The following is a 17,501-nucleotide window of genomic DNA, read 5'->3' on the forward strand; positions in this document are numbered from 1 at the left end:
GACTCCTTGCAAACAGGGCCATTGTAATCCTCCTCCCAGTCTCCACACCTCAGGTGGTCCTCTCTCTCACTAACTCTGGCCCTGGCTTTGTTTTGGCCATTCTGAAAAAGTGCTTGTGCATTGGGTCTCATCCTTTTTTGTCACTCCTTGGAACCCTGCAAACACTATCACATGAATGGGCTGGGCTGGCCTGCTGGGTGACGAGACGCACATGGACATTCCCCAAACTGACATCAAGCTACCCATTAGATACATGAGGGAGGCCATCCCAGACTACGTAGCCCCAGCAGAGCCAACCCACATGAGAAGAAACTCTCCAGTCCACCCGGAGAGCTGCCAAAAAAAAAAAAGATGTTATTTTAAGCCACGGAGTTTCAGAATTACTTGTTACACAGCAAATGCTAACTGGTACAACCACTCATCTCACTGAGTAAATTCCCCATTTTTTACCATAGCCTAGGAATTCTCCCATAATCTGGTCCCCAGCTAGCTCTCTGCTCTCACGTTCTAGGCATTTTCTCTTCACTCCCCATGCATAGCCACTCTAGCCTTCTTGTGCTCCTGAAATAAGCCAAGCATCCTTCCTGCTCAGGGACTTGGTATTTGCTGTTTCCTCTGCTGAACTGCTTTTCTTCCAGAGGCCTCCATGACTTCCTCCCACATTGCATTCCAGTTTCTGCTCCAACACAGCTCCCTTTCTGACAAGGTGACATTTTGGCCACTGCATTCACAGTGGGACTCCATCTGCCCACCGCTTACTTACCCTTTATTTCCCTCCACAACATTTAAAACTACTGGACACATTTTGTGTCTACTTAGTATATTTTTCTCTCGCACTACCTGTAATATAAACTCTATGAGATTGACCTGTTTTGTTCACAGCTGTGGACCCCATGCCTTGAACTTTTCCTGTCATACAGAAGGTGTTTAATAAACCACCATTGAAGGAAAGGACGATCCTTGGTGACTGGACGCTATGCTCCTGAAGATAATTCCCATCACTGTGAGAATGACCGTGAGCCACCCGGTGTGCTAGGCGGTCCGCAAAATCACGTCTCATTTCTCATGCGACCACAGCCCTACCCCGCTGGCCTCCTCTTCCCATCGCATGGATGCAGAACCTGAGGCCAAGAGGGTTTGTAATCTGCCATTGTTCACACAGCTCGTAAGTGGTGGAGCTGCAATTCACACCCAGGTCTGTTTCACCTCAGAGCCACGGCGAAGACGACATTGGAACATCACCAGCCAAGGTGATGTCCAAAGCATGAGAGAGAACCGGGGGAGCATTTGCTCCACCTCCTCGCACTTTAAGGACTGATGCACTGTGCTGACTGACGGAGACGGATCCCGCATCAGGAGGTAAGACGAGGCAGGGGAGCTTGACAAGGGGAGGGGAGTCGTCCCCTCGGTCGAGAAGATTCCTAAGCCAGACAGACTAAGCCTTCATACAATTATTCACTCAACAAACATGCACCGAGTGCCACACTGTGGACAAAGTTGAGGGGAGCCCCACCCCCGCCGCCATAGTTCCAGCTATTAAAAAATGTTTATCTCTGGTCTCTAAGAGTCTTCACAGTGTACAAGGAAGGTCCTAATTAACTTCGTCAAAAGTTCTCTGTGTTACTTGATACACTGAGAGCCCAGAACAAGAGCCAGGCCTCCTCTCACCCATTATGCCCCGAATCCACTCAGTCAGATACAGTCGGTCCCTGTGGGCCATTTCTCCTGCCAGACGCATCTTACTTCTTTGGCTAATTCTGTGGGGGACTTCCTGGACAGATGAGCAAGTGGGCAGCCTAAAGCCTCACTCCTTTTTGAGCTAATTCTAAGCCCGGAACTACTGCTGCTCACCATCTGTCGTGATGCAGGCATGTGCGTGGTATGTGTACATACATATGTAACATATATGTGTATGGAGCATGCATAATAATGGGCTTATTCTACCCTCATCGCTACTCCTGGCAGATACAATTCACTGAACATCTATTATATGCCAGCTGCCAGTCCAGCCAAGTCACACCCATCTGCTTATTTTATGCTCAGACGATTAAACTGAGGTTTACAGAGACAAATGGACTCACCCACACACAGTCCCAGAGCTGGTGAGCAGCAGAGTGAATATCTGAATCCGGGTCTATCACCTTCAAGTCCACGGCATCCCAATGTTTAAGGGCGGCCTACAGACCAGCAGCATATGTGCAGTGAACTTTATACACTGGGTGAATCCTTCACAAAGCAAGGCTATTTGGCTTCCTGCCCAAACATGGGGTCTGATCCTCCTCCTGGTGCCCTGTGTCCCAGATAAACTCTACACGTTGTTTCTGTACGTGCCGTTTACCCAGCAATACTGGCTTCCGCCCCTTAGACCTTTTCTCCTGTTCTGGTTGGAAGCAAGTCTGCACCCGGCCTCCTTTCCCTGGGTTGAGCCTCCACGGCTGGAGTTCTCCGCCACCGCCCTGGGGGGCCGCAGACTCTGCCTGGAAGACGGAGGGGGAGCTGGCGCCTCTGCCGTCATTTTCTGTTGGGCTGCTCTCTCCCTGTTTCTTTAAACCCCAAAGGCTGCCGGTTTCCACTTTCACGGCTGATTAAGGGAGACCTTTCTGCAACTTATCAATAGGAAACAAGAAAGGGAAGCATCCCCGGCAGTGACTGAAGCTGTGGCTTGTGGTTTTGCTCTTTAAAATGGGGTTATGGGTGGTTTTGTTTTGAACTTCGATGAAGGAGGCCTGATGACTTTCATTACGGTCAGCACTGGGCCAGAAAGCTGGGGCTGGGAGCACGGCTGCCGGTGCTGGTCACCGGTGGGTACCGTTTTTAGAAGTTTACATTGAGGGAAAAAAAAAAAAAGCACCTAAAATAGCCATGCTTTCCCTGTATGTTGACTTTCTGTGTCTTTGAACACATCCAAACTACTTTGGTTAAATTCATTTTAGAATACTAGTATCATGGACTATTACCCACACGCTCATTGAGAAAACTTCTCTGAGTTTGACTGATGAGCTGATGTACGACGGAAAAAGGCAACTTTTAAAAAGAAAAGGGAAAGGCTTTGCGGCAGCATGGATGGACCAGGAGGCAACCACACTAAGTGGAGCGAGTCAGACAGAGAGAGACAAACCGTCTACGACACTGCTTAGACGTGGAACCCAAAAGGAAATGTCACCAGTGAACTTATCTGAACACAGAAACAGCTTCACAGACACAGCAAACAGACACGGTCACCAGCGGAGGCAGGAGGCAGGGAGGGCTGAATTAGGAGTTTGGAATTAGCAGATGCATGCTACAATTGTTTACAAAACAGACCAACAACAAGGCCCTACTGGACAGCAGAGGGAATTCTATTCAATAGCTCGTTATAACTGATGATGAAAAAGAATATGAAAAGGCATATGTATAACTGAATCACCATGCTGTATCCCAGAAACCAAGACAACATTGTAAATCAACTCTACTTCATTAAAAAAAGAAAAAGACTCGAACACCACGATTCTAACAGAGATATTTTCATCCCGTTTATTACATTTCAAGTCTTCCTACTATTTGGTTTTGTGCCCTTCTTTTATTACCCTCGCAATTATCTTACTCCTCAGTTTTCAGTTATTTTAATGGATACCTTGTATATCGCCTTGCTGGTGGGCGGTCATTTGGAAACTGCCTACTCTGGGACACTTAGGTTGTGGCTAGCTTTTGCTGTTAGAACTAATGGCCCAATTAACACCTTTCTGCACACGGCTTTTTCCTTCTGTTCAGTTACCTCCTCAGCACGCATCTCCACCCTTGCAACTGTCGCGTCCAAGCGCTCTTCCTTGGCTTTTGCTGCGTATTTCCACGTGCTCTCTCTCTCCAAGGGTTACAACCAGCAGAAGGTACATGTTTCTAGGGTTTGGGTTTTTTTTAACAGCCTCATCAGCATTGGGTGTTGCTATTTAAAAAAAAAAATTTTATTTTTACATATTTTAACTTCATATAGTCACAATCTATAACTATTTATATAAAATAGCCCCAAGCAGCCAGGCTCCTTATTTAAAGTAGGAGCATTTTGTCTTTCATGTTCCCACTGGGCCAAGTTCACAATTTTAATTAGAGTGGAAATTCCAGGTGAGTCTACTTTCGGTTCGGGTAAGAAAAAAAAATCAGTTCAGCCAGGCCACTACATCTTTACCAGATTGTTGCATCAGTCAGTGTCCTGCCTTTTGTTTCTTTGCTGTCACCAATCATAGCATGACACGGACCCCATCTGAATGCCTTGCGAAGACCGAAACGGACACCCAAAGGTTCATTCAGGCTTATGTGTTTACCCCACTAGCTGAAGCACTGTCTGCTTTTACGAAATGTGCCACACCACTCAGAAAGATTGTCTCGCTTCTGAGCTGCTCTGCTTCCAAGGCCATGCCCAACTGCATCTTAGGTGTAAGAGAATAAAAGCTCCTTTTAATTTACGAAAAAGGTCTATGCAAACAGAGGATCTCCATCACTCATTCCGATTAAAGGGCTCCGTGCTTTCCTCCAGCTTCCCTGATTGTACTGGAGGTTCCTCACAGGCTTGTTCTTTTACTTTGGCATCATGGCACTTTCTCATTTGACGCTGCTCACTCCGGAAGGAAGGAAGTCCGCTTGGACGAAGTACCAACCCCTGAGCGCTTCCCAGTACTTTGTGCAAAAGTGCTGTTTTTGTTCCTTTGAATCTCACGAGTTTTGAATTAAATGCTACTGTCCCCTTTTCACCAATGAGGACATTATTTCAACCCTGGGGCCACCACTTCCTGTGTGATGTTGTCCCAGTGATTTCACCTCTCTGAGCCGGTGCGTCCCGACCCCACTCCACACTCGGGGTGTCTCTTTCCCCTCCAATTTTCTCTCTCCCTTATTTTACTTCCTCTATACAAATTTATTTAGACTCCTCCAACCTGACCAAATGTGAATTCGTCAGTAATCAACCCTAATAAAGCTTTATTCTCTCTCTATATCCTTTATATACGACTTGTGAGATTGGTTCAGGGGGTTGAAAAAAAGGGCCAATCACTGTATTTAAATACAGTTGATCTTAGAAATAATTGCTGAATAATTTCCTACAGAATGTATTGCTATTTACTGTCTTTATTAGAAAGTTAAAATGTATGCTCAGCATTTAAACTTGGGGGGAAAAAATCAGAGAAACAAATATTGCCACAATCTCAGAAAGAAAACCCCTGTAAATATTCTGATATATTCTCTTTCACTCTCTCTTTTTAAAAAATGCATCTTAAAGTTCACCTGTATCTTTTCAGCATCAGTTTTACACAGTTGTGATTATACCCCATATAGTTATCTATACTGTAAGCTAAATAAATTCTTGATACATATTTTAATACCTTTATGACCCGCATCCAGATATACCATTGTTACCTAATTGTTTTTTTCTTATTGGAGATTTAAGTTTCTCCCATTAGCCTATTTCATTAATATAAGTAATGCTTTAGTAAATATATTTATGTAAGATTTGGGGGGCCTAGTTTGGTTATTTCCATAACATGGATCCCCAAGAGGATGTAGGGTCAAACAACATGGGACTTTTTAAGATTCTGGGTACCTACAGTCAAGAGCCTTTTTCTGGCCTGCCCACATGGCTGGTTTGATCTCTTCCAAGAGTTTTGAGAAGTGCAGGTGTGTTTTTACCCACTTGCCTGTGACCCGTTTATTTTCCCCAGATCCTCTGCCTGTCTGTCTGGTGCCCGGCAGTGTTAATCTCACTCAGGGCCACCCGTTCAAGTTCCCGGGTGGAGAACGGCTCTCTGCCTCTGGACCCAAGACAGAAAAGCGCAGGAGCTCTGTGTCAGCAAAATAAAAAAGGCTGAATGCGAAAGAATCAAGCTAAACTTTGGGTCAGCTGGTTTGGCCAGCCTGTGAAGGTGGTATAGTGTTAATTGTTCAGCTGCCTAAGGACCTACTGAGAAAGTTTGAAGACTTTCTTGGCTGCGATGGTAAGTGTTCAGAATTCTCGGCTGGGTTTGCTGAGATAGGACTTGCCCTTCAACTGGGTCCTGGGCAGTTTTACCTGGTGTGGCCTGGATCTGAAGGGCTCGATGCTGAAGCCCTTGGCTTTCCCCTTGTACTAGTGGCCGCCTCCAAACTCATTCCAGGGACAGAGGTTAAGCAGCCCTTCCCCCAGGTGACTTAGTCAGACCATCCCGTTTCTGGAACAAGATTCCAGAATCGTCTAGAAGCCTGCATAACCCTCCCTAAATATTCCCAGAGCCTTCAAGGCTTCAGCACTCCTAAAACACAGCCGTAAAAGCCATGGGAAAAAACAACAGACATACATCTAAGTGTGTGTATATATATGAAATCACAGTATAACAATCAGTATTATTAGTGATAATAGGTACTGTTTAAAATAGAAGATTAAGATAAATAAAATCACAATGAAAATTATTAATAACACAAACCAGACCCTTTGACCTAGAAATGCAAGTTCTAAATTTTAGAATTCTAAAGGAGGGCAGTTCTCCCATCCTGCACAGATGACGGAGTGTATGTAATTGTGTGTGTGTGTGTGTGTGTGTGTGCGCGTGCGCATGTGTGCGCCAGGGGTTCTGGAATTCAAAAACGCCCTTAACATACTAAGGGATCTGAGAAGTACTGTTCTTAACAACAAACAATTTAACTCTTTCATTTCAAACTCTTTGAACAGAGGCCACTGCTTTTTTGTTGTGTTTTGTTTTGTTTAAGATACCCCTTTTTGAAGTGAAACACTACTATCCTCCAGGACACAGAGAAATGTTTTTCTTAAAGCAATAATAATTATTAGTAATAATAATATTTATTATTAGAATAAACTGAGATCATCTTAAATGTCCAACAGTTGGGGTCAGGGCTCTCAGATTACCACGATGTTGTGGAAGAAATTTAATTGACCGAGTGATGTCTTTTTAACACATTAGGTGAAAATTGAAGGTTATGAGAGAGTTAGTCGGGTATGATCCTCATAAAAACAAGTATATATCTGTGTTTCTGTGCATATAAATGGTGTGTTGAGAGAGATAGAAATGTAAGGTGTTACTAATGGTCATCTCTGGGCAGAGGAAATGTTGCTGACTTTTTTTTCTTTAGGTTTATCTGCATTTCCTGAATTTTTACAGTGAAAGTATGCCCGATCACATTTTTAAAAGTGAAAGTTATAAAAACAAAGGCAGAACATGCCAGTGCTTGTCAAACGTGCCCCGCTGCCTCTCTAAGCGTCCTCGCACAGCTGTGGGCTGACTCGAGTCCAGTAATTGATCCTCCAGAAGGTTCTCTCGGGCTCACACACTGACACCAATGAAACGGCTTTCAAGTAAACACAGGAGCAGAGCGGGGGAATTTTAGGGCAGCATCACACAAAGAAAAGTACATTTGAAAAATACAAAAGCAGGTAGATTATTCTGGGTCACTTTGTAGTTGTAGGTAACTGGTGCTTGTCGGAATTACACCCTTCTTGCTGTGTGTGGACAAACACCACCTCTCTGTGCCTTGAGCCAGGTGAGTTTTCAACAACAGCCTTTCCTCTGCTGCAGTTTGACGCGCAGCCAAGGTTGGAGTAACTCTCACCTCTCCACCTCAATGGACTCGTGTTAACCTCCAGCTCCTGCAGGACCCAGACCAGGGGTGTATGCCAAGTCCCTTTCCACTTTTCGTTTTATTATTGCTTGCTAGAAGTTTGAACTAAATGATAAACGAAAGTATTGATTTTGTTTATCTATTTGATCCTTGCTAATGTAACGTTTTAAGAAAACACGTTGTTAGAAAAGTTGTATGTCTTATGTTATTCTAAGCAAATGCACGTATCACAAAACCTTAAAAGAAATATTTACACATAAAAATATCTGCAGTGGTACTGTAACTATTGAGTAGAGAGAGATCCTAGGTGCAGACAACAACTTCTTTTTTGGGAACATGGATGGTAACTGATTATTCTGGACTTAACATTCTTTTCTCCTCGCAGCAAAAGGAGTTCTAAAAGGAATGTTTATAGCCATACCAGCTTATCTCAGGAAACTAGAAAAATCTCAAATAACCCTAACCTCACACCTAAAGCAACTAGAGAAAGAAGAACAAACAAAACCCACAGTCAGTAGAAGGCAAGAAATCATAAAGATCAGAGCAGAAATACATGAAACATAGAGACTTAAAAAACAGTAGAAAAGATCAATGAAACTAAAATCTGGTCTTTGAAAAGATAAACAAAATTTATGCACAAGACTCATCAAGAATAAAAAGGAGAGGGCCCAAATCAATAACATCAGAAATGAAAACGGAGAGGTTACAACTGCCGCCAGAGAAATACAAAGGATCATAAGAGACTACAATGAACAACTGTACCCCTAGAATAAAAGGGGCAACCTAGAGAAAATGGACAAATTCTTAGAAAGATATCATCCCCCAAGGCTGAACCAGGAAGAAGTAGAAAATATGAGCAGTATAGCACAGGGAACGATACTCAATATCTCATAGCAACTTACGGTTAAAAAGAATATGAAAACAAATATACGTATGTTCCTACATGACTGAAGTCTTGTGCTGTACACCAGAAATTGACACAACATTGTAAACTGACTATGCTTCAGCAAAAATACATTTAAAAAAAGACAATATGAACAGACCAATTACCAGTACTGAAATTGAATAAGTAATTAAAAAACTCCCCCCAAACAAAGTCCAGGATCAGATGGCTTCACAGGTGAATTCTACCAAACACTTAGAGAAGAGTTAAGACCTATCCTTTTGAAACTATTCCAAAAAATGGTGCAGAGAAAGGAACACTTCCAAACTCATTCTATGAGGCCACTATCACCCTGATATCAAAACCAGCCAAAGGTATCACACACACAAAAAAATTTACGAGTCATTATCACTGATGAACATAGATGCAAAAATTCTCAACAAAATACTAGCAAACTGAATTCAACAATCCTTAAAAGGATTATACACCATAATCAGTGGGATTTATCCCAGGGATACAAGGATTTTTCAATATGTGCAAATCAATCAGTGTGATATATCAAGTTACAAACAAGAATAAAAACCATATGGTCATTTCAATAAATGCAAAAAAAGCTTTATGATAAAATTCACCATCCGTTATAATAAAACCTCTCCAGAAGGTGGGCACAGAGGAAACATACCTCAACATAACAAAGGCCATATATGACAAACCCACAGCTAACATCAAACTCAATGGTGAAAAGCTAAACTCATTCCCTATAAGATCAGGAACAAGACAAAGATGCCCACTCTTGCCACTTTTGTTCAACGTAATTTTGGGAGTCCTAGCCATAGTAATCAGAGAAGAAAAAGAAATAAAAGAAATTCAAACTGAAAAGGAAGAAGTAAAACTGTCCCTGTTTGCAGATGACATGATACTATACATAGAAAACCCTAAAGACACAATCAGAAAACTCCTAGAGCTCTCAATGAATTCAGAAAAGTAACAGGATACAAAATTAATACACAGAAATCTGTTGCATTTCTATACACTAACAACTATCAGAAAGAGAAATGAAGGAAACAATTCCATTTACCGTCACAGCAAAAACAATAAAATAAGTAGGAATAAACTTACCTAAGGAGGCAACAGACCAGTACTCCGAAAACTGTAAGATGCTGATGAAAGAAATTGAAGATAACAAAAACAGATGGAGTGATATACCATGTTCTTGGGCTAGAAGAATCAATATTGTTAAAATGACCATACTACCCAAGGCAATCTACAGATTCTACTAATGGCATTTTTCACAGAACTAGAATAAATAATTAAAAAATCTGTATGGAAACACAAAAGGCCCCAAATAGCATCTTGAGAAAGAAGAATAGAGTTGGATGAATCACACACCCTGACTTCAGACTATACTACAAAGATACAGTAATCAAAACAGTGTGGTTCTGGCACAAAAACAGACACATAAATCAATGGAACAGGAAAGAGAGCCCAGAAATAAGCCCACACACTTACGGTCAACTAATCTATGACAAAGGAGACAAGAATATATAATGAAGAGTAAGCAGTGCTGGGAAAACTGGACAGCTACATGTAGAAGAGTGCAAATAGAACATGGTCGAACATCATACACAAACATAAACTCAAAATGGATTAAAGACCTAAATATAAGATCAGATACTGTTAAACTCCTAGATTAAAACATAGGCAGAACACTCCTTGACATAAATCATAGCAATATTTCTGGGGGACCCATATCCTAAATTAATGGATACAAAAGCAAAAATAAACAAATGGGACTTGATTAAACTTAAAAGCTTTTGCACGGCAAAGGAAACCATAAACAAAACAAAAAGACAACCTATGGACAGACAGGGAGAAAATATTTGCAAATGATGCAACTGACAGGTTTAATTTCCAAAATGTACAAACAGCTCATATAACTCAATATCAAACAAACAAACAAACAAACAACCCACCCAATCAAAAAATGGGCGGAAGAACTAAATAGACACTTTCCCAAAGAAGACATACAGATGGCCAATAGGTACACAAAAAGATGCTCAACATCACTAATCTTCAGGGAGATGCAAATCAAACCTATAATGAGGTATCATCTCACACCAGTCAGAATGGGCATCATTCAAAAGTGCACAAATAATAAATGCTGGAGGGGCTGTGGAGAAAAGAGAACCTTTAGACCCTGTTGATGGGAATATAAATTGGTGCAGCCACTATGGAAAACAGTATGAAAGTTCCTTCAAAAAACTAAAGCTGGAGTTACCACATGATCCAGCAGTCCCACTCCTGGGCATATATCCAAGAAAACTCTAATTTGAAAAGACACATTCACCCCAGTGTTCACAGCAGCACTATTTACAATAGCCAAGACATGAAAGCAACCTAAATGTCCATTGGCAGATGACTGGATGAAAAAGGTGTGTGTGTGTGTGTGTTGTGTGTGAATACTACTCAACCATAAAAAAGAATGAAATAATGCCATTTGCAGCAACATGGATGGACCTAAACATTATCATACTAAATGAAATAAATCAAAGACAAATATCATATATCGCTTATATGTGGAATCTAAAAAAATGATACAAATGAACTTATTTACAAAATGGAAATAGACTCACATTGAAAACAAACGTATGGGTACCAAAGGAGAAAGGGTGGGGAGAGATGAATTAGGAGTTTGGGATTAATAGATACACAATTATATGTAAAATAGATAAACAATAAGGTTCTACTGTATAGCACAGGGAACCATATTCAATATCTTGTAATACCCTATAATGGAAAAGAATCTGAAAAATAATATATATATGTGTGTGTATAACTGAATTACTATGCTGTACACCTGAAACTAACACAACATTGCAAATCAACAAAACTTCACTTAAAAAAATTTTTTCCCCAAGTTTTGTGACCTATTTGAGAAGAAAGGATTCAAAGTACAGCATCTAGAAAGAAAATACGAATAACTAAGAAAAATACCAAAATAATTCATCCACCCACTATCAGTCTAAATAAGAACCAGATCAGTGTGGCACCCTGATACCAGCACCATAAGCTTCATGAATAAAATCAAGGGGACATGGCTTTACCAGATCTCACTCTGACTTTGACTTCCAGGACAGGGAGATGAACTGCTAGTTCTCAAGGTTTGGGGTTTTGGAGAGTGTAACTTCACCAACTGGCCTGAGTGCACTTCTGCAAGTGTAAGTTTTCAGACTGGTTTTCGTGACTCCCGAGAGCCTGCCGGGGCTCTCCACTGGCTCACGCGCTTTGCACTGGTTTGTGTCTTTGATCGTTTACTTCCCAACGATGCACAAAGACGGGCATGAGAAGGGGCAGAGAAGGGCCCTCCACCCATACTGGGTGTGGTTGAACATGCAAATGTTTCTCTTAGGGTTCCACGTAGGCGGAGTTACAAGGCAATTTGCTGTGGGGGACAAATGAACTGGGGCCAGTGGTGGGGCAGGGCGTGGGGTGGGGTGGGGTTGGCACTGGGAGGTCCCTCTCAGGGCTTCCGCCACTTATATGGCAGCTGGAGCAGGGGATCATTTACCCTCACTCCGATGAGAACAGTACCTCATGGAGTTGTGCAAAGTGGACCCCGGTTTTTCCTTCCAGCAACTTCAGGCTGGACCTAAAACGGGGCAGGGTGAGTCACGCGGAGGTGGGCATTCCCTGATAGCGGAGCGATCAAGAAGAACAACAAGATTCTTGGAGAAAGAATAGAATGCAATAGAAAAAAGCCCAAGCAGGCGCGCTCTAGCCCCCACCCCGTCCATCCAGCTCCATGATCCCCATGCTCTGCCCGCCTGTCGGAGCTCTAGGACCCAGGGCACAGGGACTGGCGAAGACAAAGCCCTCAGTCAGGACCTGGTCCATAGAAGTTAGTACGCGTCATTTTAAACTCCTCCCCTTTGGACCAGAACGACTCTCCTGCCCCTGGGAAACAGGGTTTGATGAGGCCACAGAAACAGCAGTGACAGTTACACAGCTGTCAGTAGACGGCCCTGTGGGTGCCCAGCGCCCACTGAGAGGACAGGCGTTTGGCCGGGTGTCTCCCTGATGGCCTGTTAATGAGCTGCCCGGTCCCCGCATCTGCAGTTAGAGCTCCCTTTCCGCCATCCGTGGAATTCACTCTGCACTTTGAGGGGGCTGCCTGCCCTGGCAGAGAGCACAGAAGCCATTAAAGTGTCAGGAAATTATGAACAGCTCAAAGCCGGGGGCCGGTAGTTCTGAGCTGGGCAGTGATGGGGGACTAATGGTGCAGCGTGTAGGCTGCTTGATACCTCCATCCATCTGTGGAGAGGGGAGTGAGGACAAGGCAAACAGACTTGCGGATTGGCTAGATGCTGGGGTCCTGGGGCTGCCAACTGAGCCATCAGAGGGATGGCCAGCGGGCAAAGGCATGGCATGGTGCAAAAGGGACTCCGACTCTCCATTTCACAGTGAGAGGTGCTAGGTTTTGTCCTAAACTGTGGTGAGATAGGCCCTCAATTCACCTTTTCACAGAATGAGCTGATTTCTGGGACTCTGAGCTGGAAACAGCCTGCGTATTAATTTAACTCTGTCTTTACAGGCCTTCTGCATGTGGTGTTAGCACATAGTCCTACTATCTAATTAAAAAGGACTCATCAATTTGTAGAATAAGTGCTTATGGGAAGAAAATTATAACAAAAACACGACACCGAATTCTCCATTCTGAAGAGATAAACATCAGTCATCCAGGGAGAACATTAGCATTTAATCCTGTGCTTGCTGGCTCACCCTGCAGAGAAGTCCTTACTTTGAGAAATATCCCTGGTTCTTATACAGCGAACTTTCGAGAACTGAATTGCACAGAACCTTTCCGAGGAATGGATATAGGAGGAGGTGATGACAAGGGAAGCTCTTTCCAGCACCCTGATTTGGCCGTGACTTCTGTCCTCTGTTCTGGCCAAGGTGGGCGGCTTCTGTGGGTACCACCGGCAGTGGCAGAAAGAACACACAGGTGGTCCCGGTACCTAAGGGGGAAGTGCGGGCTCCGAGCATGGGCCATCCCCGTCCTGTGCCTCAGGCTAGACATCAGGGATGGGACACCTAACCGGTCCTTGCCTTGCTGCACACTGGGCTATGCTTCGTTTTTACCATCTTCAAAATTAAACTTTGAAGAGGGCCGCGATGCTGCGAAACCTCGCGGCACGATGGGATAAGCATGGGCCAAATCCTGGTTTGAGAGCTGAGCAAGAAATGATGCCTCTGACTGCAAAGCCAAGCTGGAAATGCCCACTGCACGTGGGTGCTTTTCACGGTGAAGAAGTCACTCAAGCCTGGGACAGTGCTTAACACAGGCTTGCAATGGGTATCACTTTCCCATCCCAGAGGGTCCTTTCTGAACCTAACATTCTAAGGTTATATCCAAACTTTCCTGGACAAATTGGACTTATTTCACAGCAAGATGGGCCGCTGAGATCCTTGGGTGTCCTTTTACTAGGGGGCGAAGTCAAGCGCACACACCTCCCCTCCGGAAAGTCTTTTTCTAATGCCCTAGGGGAGGGCTGGGATGTTTCTTTGCCCCAAATTGACAATTGTCGCTTGTCTAAAACTGGCTGCAGTTTGTCAGGCTGGTCTGGTTCAAATATCTATTTTAAAAATCATCCAAAAAGCAAATGAAGATAAGAAATGTCATGTTCTCTTGTGTAGTCACATTAGTTTGGCCTCTGGAAAAACGGGGGAAAATAGCTTCCAGGCAGAAGAACAGGAACAGGCAAGGCACTGTCCCCGGCTGGATGCTAAATCCAGAGCCACCCCCTGCCCCCCCGGCTTGCTGTTTGCCAGCGGGCTCTCTGGGACAGGATACTGATGTCCCCAAAGCCCAGCACCGGGGGCGGACCTGAGTGAGGACAGCAGAGGGAGAGGCTGCCATTTGGGTTTTATGACCCGGTTTCTAAAGTGAAAGTGCGTTCGTGCCGAATTTTATCTTCTAAGCTAATATCAGAAATGCACCTGCAGGAAGCACTAGAGGAGGGTAGTCTAGGTCCTGAAAGCTGACAAGAGTGGAAATAAAATGACCTCTGTGACGGGACAGAAGACAGTGGTTTCAGCACCAAGCACAGAGGGAAAATGATTTGCCTTCTTGGTTCAAATGTGATTTTTTTTTTTTTAAATCTGTGTTACAGGATGTCAAGATATTAAGCATCAGCCCGCCGATCTGTCTATTGGCTCATTCCAATTTATCAACAAAAGGAGCACTCATACTGCAAAACGAAGGATGAAGGCAAGTATTACAGAGGTGTTAGGATAACTATGTAGACAACATGCGTCTGCAAAAGACAAAATACACTGCGATCTACAAAAATGGCTATTACAGACATGTTTCTTTCCTGCTCTCATGCTGAAACACTTCTATAAGAGAATTTCCATGTTATTAACTCCACCTTTGGTAACGCCTGTATAATATTCCAGAATTTGGATGTTCCATAATGAACTCGACAATCTCCCTATTATAAAAAGGAAGGAAGTCGAAGTCTTGATATAGTCCAATATCTAGCTTAGATCATGTAAAAATTAACCTAGAAGGCTCTTAGAAGCATACTTCACCCAGTATCAGAAGGAGGTTCAGGGCCTTCCCTGCCTGGCACCCATGGTACACGAGCACGTGTGAGGTTTGGCAAAAATCAGACAAATAAAAAATCAAAATCGCCAGACAAATGTGTCTGGAGTTATTTGTTCTCTGTGATGACTTATGATCAAGCAGTCAAGCTTCCCTCCAAACTGACCCATGTATTTCATAGGCTGAGACATGGCAAAAATCCCAGAAATCATACTGTAGTTCAGTAACAGTTGGAAAAGTGTTCAGTGAAAAGATAGGCCATTCTTAATGAACAATTCCCCAGGTAGGGTCTTCATGCCATGAAGACGGATCTTTGCCTAAATAATGGGAAATCAATTTATAGGATGGGTCATTTATTCACTCAACAAACGATTGTCAAGCACCTTCTAATGTGGGTCCTCTTTAATTCTCTGAAATGCAAAGTTGGAAATGCATCATGTTAGCTCTAAAGCTCAGACTATGGACTGGAAGCAGTTTCCCAAATGGATTATCTGGGACCCATGCACAACTGCAGGGGACAATCTCACAAGGAATGTAATGGCCCTAAGGGTTTTGCTTACAGAGACCCAATGTGGATGTCTTCTCCCAGAGCTGTGCGGCTGGGGAAGTGTAATAACGAAGGCATACAAACATGAATGCTTGGATGGAGTGGGTAAGCACAGGTACTCTGGGATCAGAGAAGAGAGGACCCAGCTCTCCCTCATCAAGAGGGGATGGGATGCCAATAAAACTCCCCAACAAAGGCAACATTGACACGTGAAAACTCGCAGACATGCAGATTTTAGAATATGTGTGCAGAACAGAACAGGATTGAATGCTAATTTTTGCTTTCATTAAATATTTTAAGAAACTGCTCAGAGACCTGCCCAGCTTCCAAAGACCTGCATTGGGAAGCAACCTACTTATTTTTGAGGCACTGTTGGGTCTTTTCACACTGTCCGTGGCTGAAGCGGCATCTCCCATCACACACGCGTGCCACACGCCGTGTTTTCTGCAGGGGCTGCCAATGGTGACACTTATTTGTAACCCAGCAGACAGTTGGTAGTTCTGCGCAGACCACACAATTAATTTTATTTTTGCCCTCAGCCAGATTTCAAAGACCCTAGAGATGTCTGGAAAATTAATTTATTAAAAAGCAATAGCTTGATAACACATATGATGGCAGAAGAAATGAATATGTTCGATATCTTCTAAAACAGTTGGCAATCACATAATAGGACGTTCATTGTCAATTTAGTAGCTTGTCTCATTATGCTCGGCAGAGTTGTAAAATAGTGTATTATTCATGAACCAACATGCGTTAATTACTCTTAGTGCACATTTATTTTTCAAATGCAGTAAGAGTTAGATTCATCTAGAAAAGCAACTTATTTTGCAAAAGTCTGCTCCAGGCCCCTTGCAAAGAAAGAGCCACAAGCTGTGTTTCTCAGGCCCGAAAACACAAATTGGTGAAGTGAACCCCTTTGTCCTAGCCTAAGGCAGGTCCCGACAGTCCCTTCCTTGTACTGTCTGGCAAAGGGCTAGCTGATACAAGCCCCCAGCTGCAGATCCCACCCAGGTGCCTAAGCCAGTCCTGACCTAGGTGGGTAAAAAGCGATTTAACCACCTGACTCTCACCATGAGCTTGGCTATGGACTTTGCTTTGCAGTGGGGTATAAGCAGACAGACAAGCAGGGGACCAAAATGCTCTTGTGTTGCTAGATACTGGTTTTTTACACCCCTGCCTTTCACCATGAGGGAAATACTCTCAGGAGACTGTAAGTCCAAAAAAAAAAAAAAAAAAAAGAGAGAGAGAGAGAGACCATCACCTAAAGTAGATGTGAACCCAATCTGTAGCCTGGAGCCAAACCCAGCCTGGATCAGCTGACCCTCAGCGTACAGATAGATATGCGAGCAATGATAATGATTGCTGCTTTAAGCTACTACATTTTGGGGATGGTTTGTTATGCAGCCAATGCTAACTGATACATGTGGCATATGCAGCCTTGACTTTGGGGTGCCCTGGGGGAGTCCTCAAAGCAACTGGTAATCAATTTCTCCCTCTTTCATTGGCTCTGGAGGCTGTTTGGTCCCTGGGAATGTAAGCGCATGAGAGAGGCCACATGCAGGGTAGTGAGAAAACTAAGATTTTTTTCTCCCCCCATGAGCCTCATGTTAAATGCCCCTGGGGAAGCCGCTTTAACCATGAGCCTGAATTTGCACCTTTTGCACCAAGCTGCCTCTCACATGGGCAACTCTATGGATGTGCTCTTGGGTAAGTAGGGAGAGGAATTAATTTAGTTAATGCTGGCTGACAATTCTTCACTGCAGAGCTGGAAGGAAGGCTAATCTCTAAAAATACCAGACCACACAGGGTTGTTACAGGTAATAAAAATAATGGAGAAAATGCCCAGCTCCGTAGGCATACAACAGCTGGTGGGTGTAGCAGTCACAGTCATG

At 43.5% G+C, this 17,501-nt stretch overlaps 1 protein-coding gene across 1 annotated transcript in view; it reads right to left on the minus strand.

Moving 5' to 3' along the window:
- The window catches only part of MAF (MAF bZIP transcription factor), a 343,782-nt gene that overhangs the window by 744 nt on the left and 325,537 nt on the right, over nt 1–17,501 (minus strand). The window lies entirely within an intron of this gene.

Source organism: Camelus ferus, chromosome 9 (genome assembly GCF_009834535.1).
Source record: "Camelus ferus isolate YT-003-E chromosome 9, BCGSAC_Cfer_1.0, whole genome shotgun sequence".
Taxonomy (NCBI): Eukaryota; Metazoa; Chordata; class Mammalia; order Artiodactyla; family Camelidae; genus Camelus; species Camelus ferus.